This window comes from Notolepis coatsorum (assembly GCF_963971535.1).
Source record: "Notolepis coatsorum genome assembly, contig: SCAFFOLD_1144, whole genome shotgun sequence".
NCBI classification, from domain to species: Eukaryota; Metazoa; Chordata; class Actinopteri; order Aulopiformes; family Paralepididae; genus Notolepis; species Notolepis coatsorum.
In genome coordinates this window covers 36,530-47,673 of record NW_028173341.1, presented here as the reverse complement: position 1 = coordinate 47,673, position 11,144 = coordinate 36,530, and the positions used below count along the sequence as shown (strand labels likewise).

Below are 11,144 nucleotides of genomic sequence, written 5' to 3'. Positions count from 1 at the left end.
CATCACAGACAAACTGGATGTAGCCAATTACTTAAACACTTTCTTCACAAACATAGCCACAACACTGATAAACAAACTACCCTCCCACTCAGGGCAGTATGGGGTAGAACACATAGTAGCATACTACAAGAACCTAGGCGTCCACAAAGACGATTTCAAACTGGAAATGGTAACTATACAGATGAGGTACTCAAAAAACTGAGCGCCCTCCAACCGAACAAGGCCACTGGCCATGACAACATCCCCTCCAAATTCCTCAGAGACTCAGCAGCCGCCATCACCCCAGTCATCACACACATAATAACCCTCTCCATAAAACAGGGACACGTCCCCAAGGACTTCAAAATTGCGAGAGTAACACCCCTGCACAAAAAGGGCAGCAAATTAGACCCAGGCAACTACCGCCCTGTTTCTATCCTTACATCCATCTCGAAAGTCATGGAAAAAATAGTATACGAACAGGTCGAAAAGTACCTCGCGGATAAAAATCTAATCTACGAATTCCAATCTGGCTTCAGAACATCCCACTCCACTGACACATGCCTTCTCTATTTGAACGACCACATCAAGCAAGAGGTGGACGCGGGCAAATACTGCGGCATGGTCATGCTGGACCTACAAAAGGCCTTCGACACTGTCAATCACACCATTCTGATTGACAAGCTAAAAGCAATTGGTTTTGATAGTCTATCAGTGAGCTGGATGCAATCCTAACTGGAGGGGAGAGAGCAGATGGTGGAGGTAAACGGTACCCTACCCCCCCCCCCCCTCACAGTAAGCTGTGGTGTTCCACAAGGAAGCATACTAGGTCTGCTACTGTTCCTAATTTATGCAAATGACATGTCGTCAGCTTGTGACTGCAACTTGTTCCTTTTTGCGGACGACTCAGCCCTGCTGGTCTCTGACAAGAACAAGTTGCAGGTTGAAAAAACCCTCAGCACGGAACTAGGCAAAATCCGTAAATGCCCAAAACCCCCACTACCTCCTAATAGACAGTCTCCTCCCCACCGCATGTATATATTCCCTCCCCGCCGTATGTATTTCTCTCCCACCCACCCACCCCCTCCTAATGTACAGTCCCCTCCCCATCATATATACTCTGTCAGGATCTAGGGGTAACAGTACTGTATATTTGAATACCGTTTATGTCACAAATGTATCAGTACTAAATACCTATATGTCCCTATGCCATAAATGTCATGTATGTTGTGTATGTCATAAATGTCTATATGAATTGAAAATGGGGGACCCTGATGGAAACAAGACAAACGTCTTTCTCTGGTCTGCATCCCCTTAACAATTGTGTATTGAGCTGTACTGTACTGTACCCATTCTGCAATCTGTTAATAAAATGTTCAATCAATCAATCAAAGTTTGTAGTCACTTGAACTGTGAATTCTAAAAGACAGACACTTCTAAAAGCACCCCTCCCCCAAAGACTAATGAATTGCGTCACGTCCCCCTCCCCTAAATCCCATTTGTCCAATCACATTCTATCACCGCTCAACTGTATGCAGCTTAACAATTGTCTGTCTATCGTCATATTTTTGGCCACAAGTGGCGCTGTTGCGAGTTTGTGGTGGCGCTGTTACAACATTTAGGAAATAGGAGCAGAGAAGAAGATCCCGATTTACAGAGCTAAGATCAACAAGTTAACGTTAGCGCCGCGGTTTGAAACTTTGAAGGTGAGTGTGTAAACTAGTCAATACGATCTTAAACATGTCACAACAGCAGTCATAGTGTATATTTTCAACAATACGTTTGTTTACCAATAGGTTAAAGTGTTTTTGAGTTCGTGTTGGCTTGGCACTGTTTCAACATTTCGATTTAGGTGACTCGACTCAGTCTCGTGTTTTCTGCTACAGCTACAGCTTATCTATCATAATAACGTTACATGTATGGGAGTTTGCAAAGTTTAAATTGTATTAGCTGTTACATTAATACATTGTGTCCTCCTATCTATCTATCTCAAATCTCACTGTCTATCTGCTATGCTTTTATCTTTTACTCAAGTTTATTTGAAATCGAAGACACTCTGACGTCACGAGACCGCCGCCATCTTGGTATGAGGGTAACAAACTGATTTCTACCATCAAATGTGTAAACTGTTAATATGTACCTCAGTTGCGTGTGGGTCAATGAACACACTTGGGTTTATCAAACCGTGGGTTTAGTCTAGATGGAAATAGGGGTCCACGCGCACCCCCCGGAAATGTTTATGCCACCTGATTTTTCTTAATCCTTAAAGTGTCTACTTTCAGAGTCTGCCAGGTGCCAAGCTGAAATAATGTCCGAAAGGCTCAATTTTTAACCGTTTATTGCACCTAACACAAAACCGAAACATTAAAATTTGATGTAGCAAGACTCAAGAGGCATAATCTTTGAAGTAAACAACATACAGAGACAAATGAATGCATTTTCCCATACAATTCTGACCCTAGGAATTCAATGGAATGGTTATTTTTTTGACATTTTACAACATTTTGACTGTATTTCTGGACAAAAACAGCAAACAAATGCAAGAAATGCGTGTCTAACCAACTACATTTTTATTTTTCAAACGCATAGTGAATATATTGACAATCAGTTTTTTTTTCAATCCTCCAACTGTTTATTTGGAAATTATATTGGGTACCAAGCTCAAATAATGTCCCAAAGGCTAGTTTTAACCCTTTATAGCACCTAACCCAAAAATCTAAAAATGAAAATATAATGTAGAAGAGTCATAACTTTTGAAGTAGACAACCAATACATTTACCTTTTCATGTCACTACCAACTTGCTGACCTAAACTACTCATCCTCATCGTCACTGAAGAGATCTTCTAATTCAATTTCTTCCATCTCCAGCTCTTCATCCTCATGCTCGTACTCTCCATCCACTTTACCCACAGACAAAGTTATTGTTGGCGTAATCGGTCACCTTGTCAAGGGCTGCATGCTCTTCTGACTCTGCTCTCTGAGCCAGTACCTCAACAAGAGAAGGAGGGATGATGGGTCCAATTGCCCAGACCGGTTCCAACACCTCCTCTTCTCCTGTCTTCTCCCAGCCCATGCCTGGATCATGTGGTTTTGGGCTCTTGATTATTGCCTTGTCTGCTCTCTTATAGAAGGCTCGCTGGACATGTGGAATGAGACGGACCTTGGCAGGCGTTCCAGGTCTACTTTTGACTTGGAGTCCAGGACTTTGTCAGCGCCGACCATCTTTCTCATCATTTTCACCCGTACTGTGTCAACTGATGTCATCCGTGCTTGGCCATACATAATGCATGTGAAGCTCTCCATCTCCTCTTGAAGCTCATCAGTGACCATCCAGTCTGCACCAAGCTGCCTGAAAGCTTTGTGGAGTTTACGAGTCTTTTCCAGCTTCTTCAGGGGATTCACCTTGCATTTGCCTTTAAAAGCGCTGATCCTCCCCAGTAAAGTCGTAGAATCCCAGCAGTGTGCTACAGTAGTCGGGGCCCAGTAATTCCTCAGCAGCAGGGGTAAAGTTGGCATTCTTGGGGAATTTGGGGCCAACTCTTTTGAATGCCAGCTCTGGCAGCGTCTCGGGAGGCGTGATCTTAAGGCTTCTCATCTTGGATGACCTGTCATAGAGAGGAAGGGTCCTTTTCTTGGTGCTCACATGGCTCTCCTTCACTTCTTGAATCATGATTCCCCCGGCGCTGTTTACCACATTTGAACCATGAACGTTGGTGGTGATTCTGTTCAGGTTGTCCCACTCGCTGTGAAAAACAGTGTTTCCCTCGCCAGTGGTGATTTCAGGGGTCATGTTTGTGGACATCTCATCAAAAGCATTGGCCATGGCTGTCTCAAGTTCCATACTGAAGTCGTATGTCTCCGAGTGTCCTAGTCGTGAAAGGATGGTTGTGAGCTGTAAAGAATAAGATAAACAAATGTTTTTTTGTATCAATATCAAATACCTGTATGAAGCATAGTTGAGCAATGACAATGTAGGACCTCATAAGCAATAAGTTAGTTGATCACTCACCTGTTTGCTTCGATAGAGGTGCCGAAGTGTGGCACACAGGAGGATGTGCTTTTGGAGTTTCACTTCACTTGCTGTTAGTTGCTGCTCGACACTAGGGCTGCACGATTTTGGGAAATAATCTAATTGCGATTTTTCGGACAGATATTGCGATTGCGATTATAATTTTTTTTAAGCAGCCCCACAGAGGTTTATTGTAAAATGCGGCTTGCATCTGGCCTACGCGGTGGGTCTGTTCGGGACACAGAGTCTGAACATTTTTCTTTTTACCTGGGAATCGATACCGGTACGGTACCCAACGGTACCTTTTTTTCCCTGTACTTTACTCTCCCTCTCTGAAGTAAACTTCACAACACACAATCTAAAACCCCTTACCTCCCTCTCCCAAACTGTTCCTACAACAATTTTTTTTATGTTGCATGATCATGTATATTTTGTATTATAATTTTTTTTGTGTTTAAATATCAACATTATCTGGCAATCCTCAGTAAATACTATCAAATGAGATATGAGACACGTGCACACACACACAGAAAAGGAGAATTGCTTAAATTATTTTAGAATACTTCAGCTAATGAAGTTAAATGTTTATTATCAACTATCCAGTTCGTTTTTATAGTGCAACGTTTTTCTACATTAATTGAACCAGTAGAGAGAGATGCCCCCACCCCCCCCCCCCCACCCTTTCCTTACTCGGCTCAGATGTTTTCTCTGACTTGAGCAGGGTTAGCTAGGAACAGCTTTCTCAAGCTTCGCACCTTGGGCATGGAATGGGCTACAGGACCATTATCCACTTACACCCCAGTCTCTCTTGGTGAATTTAAATCTGTATTACATAACTTCCTACAAGAAGAATGTTGCTGCTTTCTGTAGTCGGGTCCCAACTGCAAAATTACTGTATTACCCTGTATTATACACTTTTACTATCATGTAGACTATTCTGCTTTGTTTTTGTGTTTACATGTGATGTATTGTATATTGTATACATGCACATTTATTATGTTCTTGTGTGATGTATCGCAAATTTTTATTGCTGTGTGATGTATTGCAAATGTTATTGCTGTCATCTTGGCCAGGTCTCCCTTGCAAAGGAGATCTTGTCTCTCAATGGGACTTCCTGGTTAAAATCTTATTTATTTAATTTTTTTTTAATTGCAGGCGATTTGATAATTGCATCATTACAAATTGCGATTTCGATAAAAAATCGATTAATCGTGCAGCCCTACTCGACACACATCTTGTGTAATCGAATAGACCAGCCTCTGCGTCTTCTCACACTTTTCTTCATCAAGTGTCCCAGTCACCACTGAGCTCAGAAATGGTACAAGATGCTCTGGGAGCAGTTCATCCATTTTCACAGCATCCAGCTTGTGTGCAGTTGGGGGCCATGGTAGCTCCTTTGACTCTTTGAATGCCTTTATAATGTGAGAATTGAGGGTGAGTGCTGCTTCTTGTAGTTAATCAGATGTTCCAAGTTTGTACGCACATTTAACTGCTTCATCTACAGTAATGCTTGAGCTGTATATAAGGTTCAACTCTAGAATATTCACTATGTGCTTTAAAAAATGAAAAGGTAGTTGGTCATACACACGTTTGGTCATTTCTTGCTGTTTTTGTCCAGAAATACAGTCAAAATGTTGTCAAATGTCAACAATAACCATCCCCTTGAATTCCTAGGATCAAAATTGTGTGGGAAAATGTATTTTCGCTCTGTAAGTCGTCTACCTCAAAAGTTATGCCTCTTCTACATTATATTTTCATTTTAAAAAATTTGGGTTAGGTGCTATAAAGGGTTCAAACTAGCCTTTGAGACATTATTTCAGCTTGGTACCCAATATAATCTCAAAATAAACACTTGGAGGATTGAAAAAAAAAATTATTGTCACCAAATATTCACTCTATGCGTATTGTATTGTATTTTTTGTCCAGAAATACAGTCAAAATGTTGTCATGTCAAAAATAACCATCCCATTGAATTCCTACGGTCAGAATTGTATGGACAAATGTATTAATTTGTCTCCATGTTGTTTACTTCAAAGGTTATGCCTCTTGCTACATCACATTTTAATGTTTCGGTTTTGGGTTAGGTGCAATAAAGGGTTAAAAATGGAGCCTTTCGGACATTATTTCAGCTTGGCACCTGGCAGATTCTGAAAGTAGACACTTTAAGGATTAAGAAAAATCAGGTGGCATAAAAAGTTCCGGGGGGTGCGCGTGGACCCCTATTTCCATCTAGACTAGTTTATTTAACATCTAGTTGTGACGTGACGACAAGAGCAGGTTCACAGTAGCGAGGCAGTTTGTAAGCAGTAGTACTACAGGTACGGTGGCTCGTAGTAGACGATAGTCAAACTGGATAATCATTTAGCCAATGATCTACAAAATGCATGCGTTGAGCTCCGTTTTTATTACATGGAATTATAAACAAAAGGTCAAGAGCAATGTGTTTGGTTAGCAGACATGTCCAAAAAAGGAGTAGAGGGAAGCTAAGCTTATTGATCCCTACCCCCTTACATTTATGTTTGTTCTTCCATTAATTTGACTAGATATAACATAATTTAGTATAGGGCTGGGCGATATGGAAAAAAATCATATCGCGATAACGATATGATAATTTTATTTTATTTCTCGATATCGATAATTATCGAATTGTTATAAGTATAAAAAAAAAAACCCCTTTTTTTTTTTTTTTTTAACAACAGATGTTTGTTTATTTTGCAGAAATTCTTTGTCATTGCCGCCATCTTCAGTGTTACATACCCTCACACTCCAGTTCTCAGGCTGCAGCTGGTTTAAAAGCTAAAGTAAACCGGCTTCTCTGCTGGCTGTGGCTCCAGAGGAGTTGAACTGTTCTGGCTCTGCTAGTTTATTTTCGATCTTTTGGCGCTTTTTTGGTGGACAAACCACCGCACTGTGACTCGTGACTGGAGTCTAGTTCTGCTAGCACACATAGCCTACTGTGTACAGATGGTTTCAAAATGTATTTTAAATTAGAAAGCAAACAAAATAAATGGACAAGAGAGAAATAAATCTGAATTTGGTCAGTATTGTCATTTGGACAAGCAAAGCCATTACTTTAAGTTGCAGGCAAGAAAGACAAGTCTGTCCACTGTCTCTGGTTTTAAAACTGCCCTGTTGCAGGTAAAAAAGGAAAAAAAAGATTTTTCGATTTTTTTTTATTTTGATATTCGATATCGATTATTAAAATATATCGCGATATTTATCGTTATCGTTATATCGCCCAGCCCTAATTTAGTATATTACAATATAGAATATACTTTTACTTATACCGGTATTTAAAAGAGAAAAATCAAATAAAATTGATTCACTTGACAGCAGTGAATATAGTACAGCACTACATAACACAATATAACATAACTTTGTTTATCCTCATTACTCATTTCTGTATTTCTCTAATGTGTGTTTTTTTTAGCTGCTTTTTAAATTGTGCTACATGTTTACTCAGTTTGATGTATTCAGGTAAATTATTCCACAACTTCACTCCACACACCGATATGCACATGCTTTTCAGCGTAGTGTGTACCATTTGTTGTTTAAGATTCCCTCTCCCTCTTAAGTTATATTCTCCTTCCCTGTCTCTGAACCATTTTTGAATGTTGCCTGGGATTAGTTTGTATCTGGCTTTGTATACAATGAGGGCAGTTTTTAAATCCACTAGATCCATACATTTCAATGCTTGTAGCTTTATAAATAAGTTATTAGTGTGTTCATAATATCCTACATTGTTGATTATTCTTATTGCTTTTTTTGCATGGTGCATATTGGCTGTAGAGTGCTTTTGTAGGTATTACCCCACACCTCCGCACAGTAGCTCATATAGTCATATACCATAGGAAGAGTGTACAGTACAGTGTATACAGTGTTTTTTGGTTTAGAATGTGCCTTATCTTGCATAAAACACCAACACTCCGTGCCAATTTAGTCCTGACATATTTGATATGAGGTTTCCAGTTGAGTTTGTTCACAGTATCCATAATTTCATTTTTATCCGTTTTTCTCAAGAAGATGGTACTTGTGTTTCGTTATATAAAATAATTAGAAACACCTCCCCCTTGTGGCGGGGTTATCTCCTCTGCCAGTTTACATTAACAAAGAATCTGTTGAATCTTTCTGCCACCTCATTTTTCTTACTTACTGACTTTCCCTCATCTATAAATTAATCTGGAAAGCCAGAACTGTTGATTTATTTCTTAGAATTGAGTTTCGAACCTGTCCATCTCACAACTGATGTCTCTACAGGTGTGTGTGCGTGTCGTGGTGGCTTGGGGCGCAGCGACACGAGAAGGCCTGAGCTCAGTGTTTTGGGCACATGTAGTGATGCAAGATATATCGGCCGCTGATATAATATCGGCCGATATGGCCGTTTCTTTACACATCGGTATCGGTCCGATATCAAGATTGGGCCGATATAAAAAATTATTATTATTTTTTTTACATGTTTTGGCCTTAAAGGGGAGATGAAGCGTTAAACAATATGAGCCTAGTTTGTTTGTTGTGTACCTTGGGTAAGACATGGTCCTATAATCAAATGTGAAATCCTGCTTATTTGTCTGAAAACTCGTATTCAATTTAATATTTAATATATTTATTATTGTTGTGAGAGTAAGAATGCTTAAGTGCCTGTAGTAAACTGTGCCGTACTGTGTTTAAGCCAGAGCAGCAGACGGAGGACCTGTTGGTTCTGACCGAGTCCTGGTTCTGCCTGCTGTCCCACCAGCCCATAGACATGTTCCGGGGAAATCAGCACACAGCCTGAGCTGCACTGTGGGGCGATGAGCATATTCACTGAGTACTGAGCACAATGTTGCCACTGTCTCCTCCATAGACATATATAAAGACTAGATGACTCACTGGCCAAGTTAGTAGACAACATTGTCCTAATAAATTAAATGAGTCATATAAATCTTCAATCGCAGCAGGGACCTCAACAGGGGCCGCACCATTGTGCAGGGCTGGGGGTTTTCAGCACATTTTATTATCATAAAATGTGTTTCTTGATATGAAAATGTGCTTCTTGATATGAAAAGTATCTGACTGATGCACCTAAATTATGTATTTCTGTTTGTCTCAGGTGATGTGATTACTCAACAGTTTGGGGACTTTCTGTCTGTTGAAGCAAGAGATAACGGCTTCCTCGCCTACGGGAAGGCTGGGTCCTGGTCCTGGCCCAGCTCATCACAAAATCCAACACCCTCAGGAAGCGCCAGAGAAAAGATGGTGGAACTAAAAATGGTTGAAGCAGAATTGGAGAAGAGGGCCATAGAACTGCGATACATGCCCCCCACATGACATTATATACATTGGAGAGTATATACATTTGAGGGGGAAGAAACTGTACATTGGAGGAGGTGGGGGTTGAGTAGGTGGGGCGGGGGGGGGGGGGGGGGTAACTGTTCATTGGAGGGGGTTGGGTTATAGTCCAGTCATTATAGGCCAGAATTAGGCTAAACCTAGGACAAATTGCAACATTAGCAAACTCAACTGATTTTGTATCCTCAATATGTCTTTAGTGAGAGAAAAAAAGTCCCAAGGAATCCCATCATGGGAAATGTGTTTTTTTTCAATGTTTTGTTACCCCTATAGTCCAGTCATTATAGGCCAGAATTAGGCTAAACCTAGGACAAATTGCAACATTAGCAAACTCCCTCAATATGTCTTTAGTGAGAGAAAAAAAGTCCCAAGGAATCCCATCATGGGAAATGTGTTTTTTTTCAATGTACTTGATTGCTGGCAGGATCACTGACGACACTGTCTTTCAGAGATTGTGACGCGTTCAAATTTTGAGGTAGCTCAAAAGTAAAGATACCATTTGATTCTAGACAACCTCGGGTTTCCAATGAGACCAACCATGTCATGTTACCTCATTGGAAAGGGGGCTACATACCTAATTATTCAAAGTTAAGATGATTTTTTTTGGGGAGGGAAATATGGCCATCACCATTTTTCAAATGGTCCCTTGGCCTTCTACCTCAATATATGTTAATGAAATGGGTTACATGGGTACCTACAAGCCTCCCCTATACAGACATACCAAATTTATGTTAAGCCCATGTAGTTTTGTGCAAGAATCATGTAGTGTTTTGCATGCTGTACAAATATGTAGTTTCCGCCTATTATAAAAACCCCCATCTCCATGGACCTATCCCCACGGACATAAACCCTTGAGCCCCATCCTCGTGGACTGAGCTCCACAGAGCCTATCTACTAATATTCCAAGAAGAAAAAAATTTCTTTATCAAATGTTTTGATTAGTTCTAGCGTGTATGCTAATTGGTGCATATCAAATAAGATAATGTGTGATTTGCATGAGTAAACAGAATAATTCAATGAAGTTGTGATTGACTTTTTTTCTTGTCTTTGTGTGTGTAATCAGCTTGTGAGTTTTTATAGTGATATCTAAAAGTAAAATTTTCACCACTGTTATAATCGATATGAACATATATAGGTCGTTTTCAAAACTTTCCCATGATGGGATTCCTTGGGAGTTTTTTTCCCTCACTAAGGACATAATGAGGATACAAAATCAGTTGAGTTTGCTACTGTTGCAATTTGTCCTAGGTTTTTTCATATAATGACTGGACTATTAGGACATTTACAGAGGCCAGTTTCGAATTGCCGCCTCCAGTAGGTTCTCCTTGAGAGTGGTTTTGAAAGTGGGTAGTGATTCACATTCCTTTACAGCTGTGGGTAGGGCGTTCCACATTGATGTGGCATAATGTTTGTTTGTTATGTTTTAATAAACATCTTTGGACCATGTGTAAATTTTTTATTCAAATACAAAAGTCTGGTGCAAATTTCGCTTGAATACGCTCATTGGAAATACATTTACTGAACAAAATGTTGATGTGTTCAATAATTATTTCCCCCACTGTACACTGCTATCATACATAGTTATATGGGTTATATGCAGGTGTATAAGTAGGTATATAGAATTATTATGGTTATATATGCTGTAAATATAAATTAATACTCTTGATTCCAGTCCAGTTCTGCTTGTGGAGCAGACCTCAATCACACTAATCTGTAAATTCAACTAAATTTATTTATTTAATAAACATTTATATGTAAACATGCCAGATTGTAGCTATAAACTCATTTCCATCTACAAACTTTAACACACTTGGGTGGTTACTGTAT

General features: G+C 39.9%; 1 long non-coding RNA gene across 1 annotated transcript; it reads left to right on the top strand.

The window, feature by feature from the left end:
• Window positions 1-1,601: 1,601 nt before the first annotated feature.
• LOC311247806 lies at window positions 1,602-9,349 on the top strand. The gene is made up of 3 exons (XR_014620876.1): window positions 1,602-1,685; window positions 2,014-2,071; window positions 9,079-9,349. It is a non-coding gene; the product is annotated as an uncharacterized lncRNA (long non-coding RNA).
• The last annotated feature ends 1,795 nt before the right edge of the window (window positions 9,350-11,144 follow it).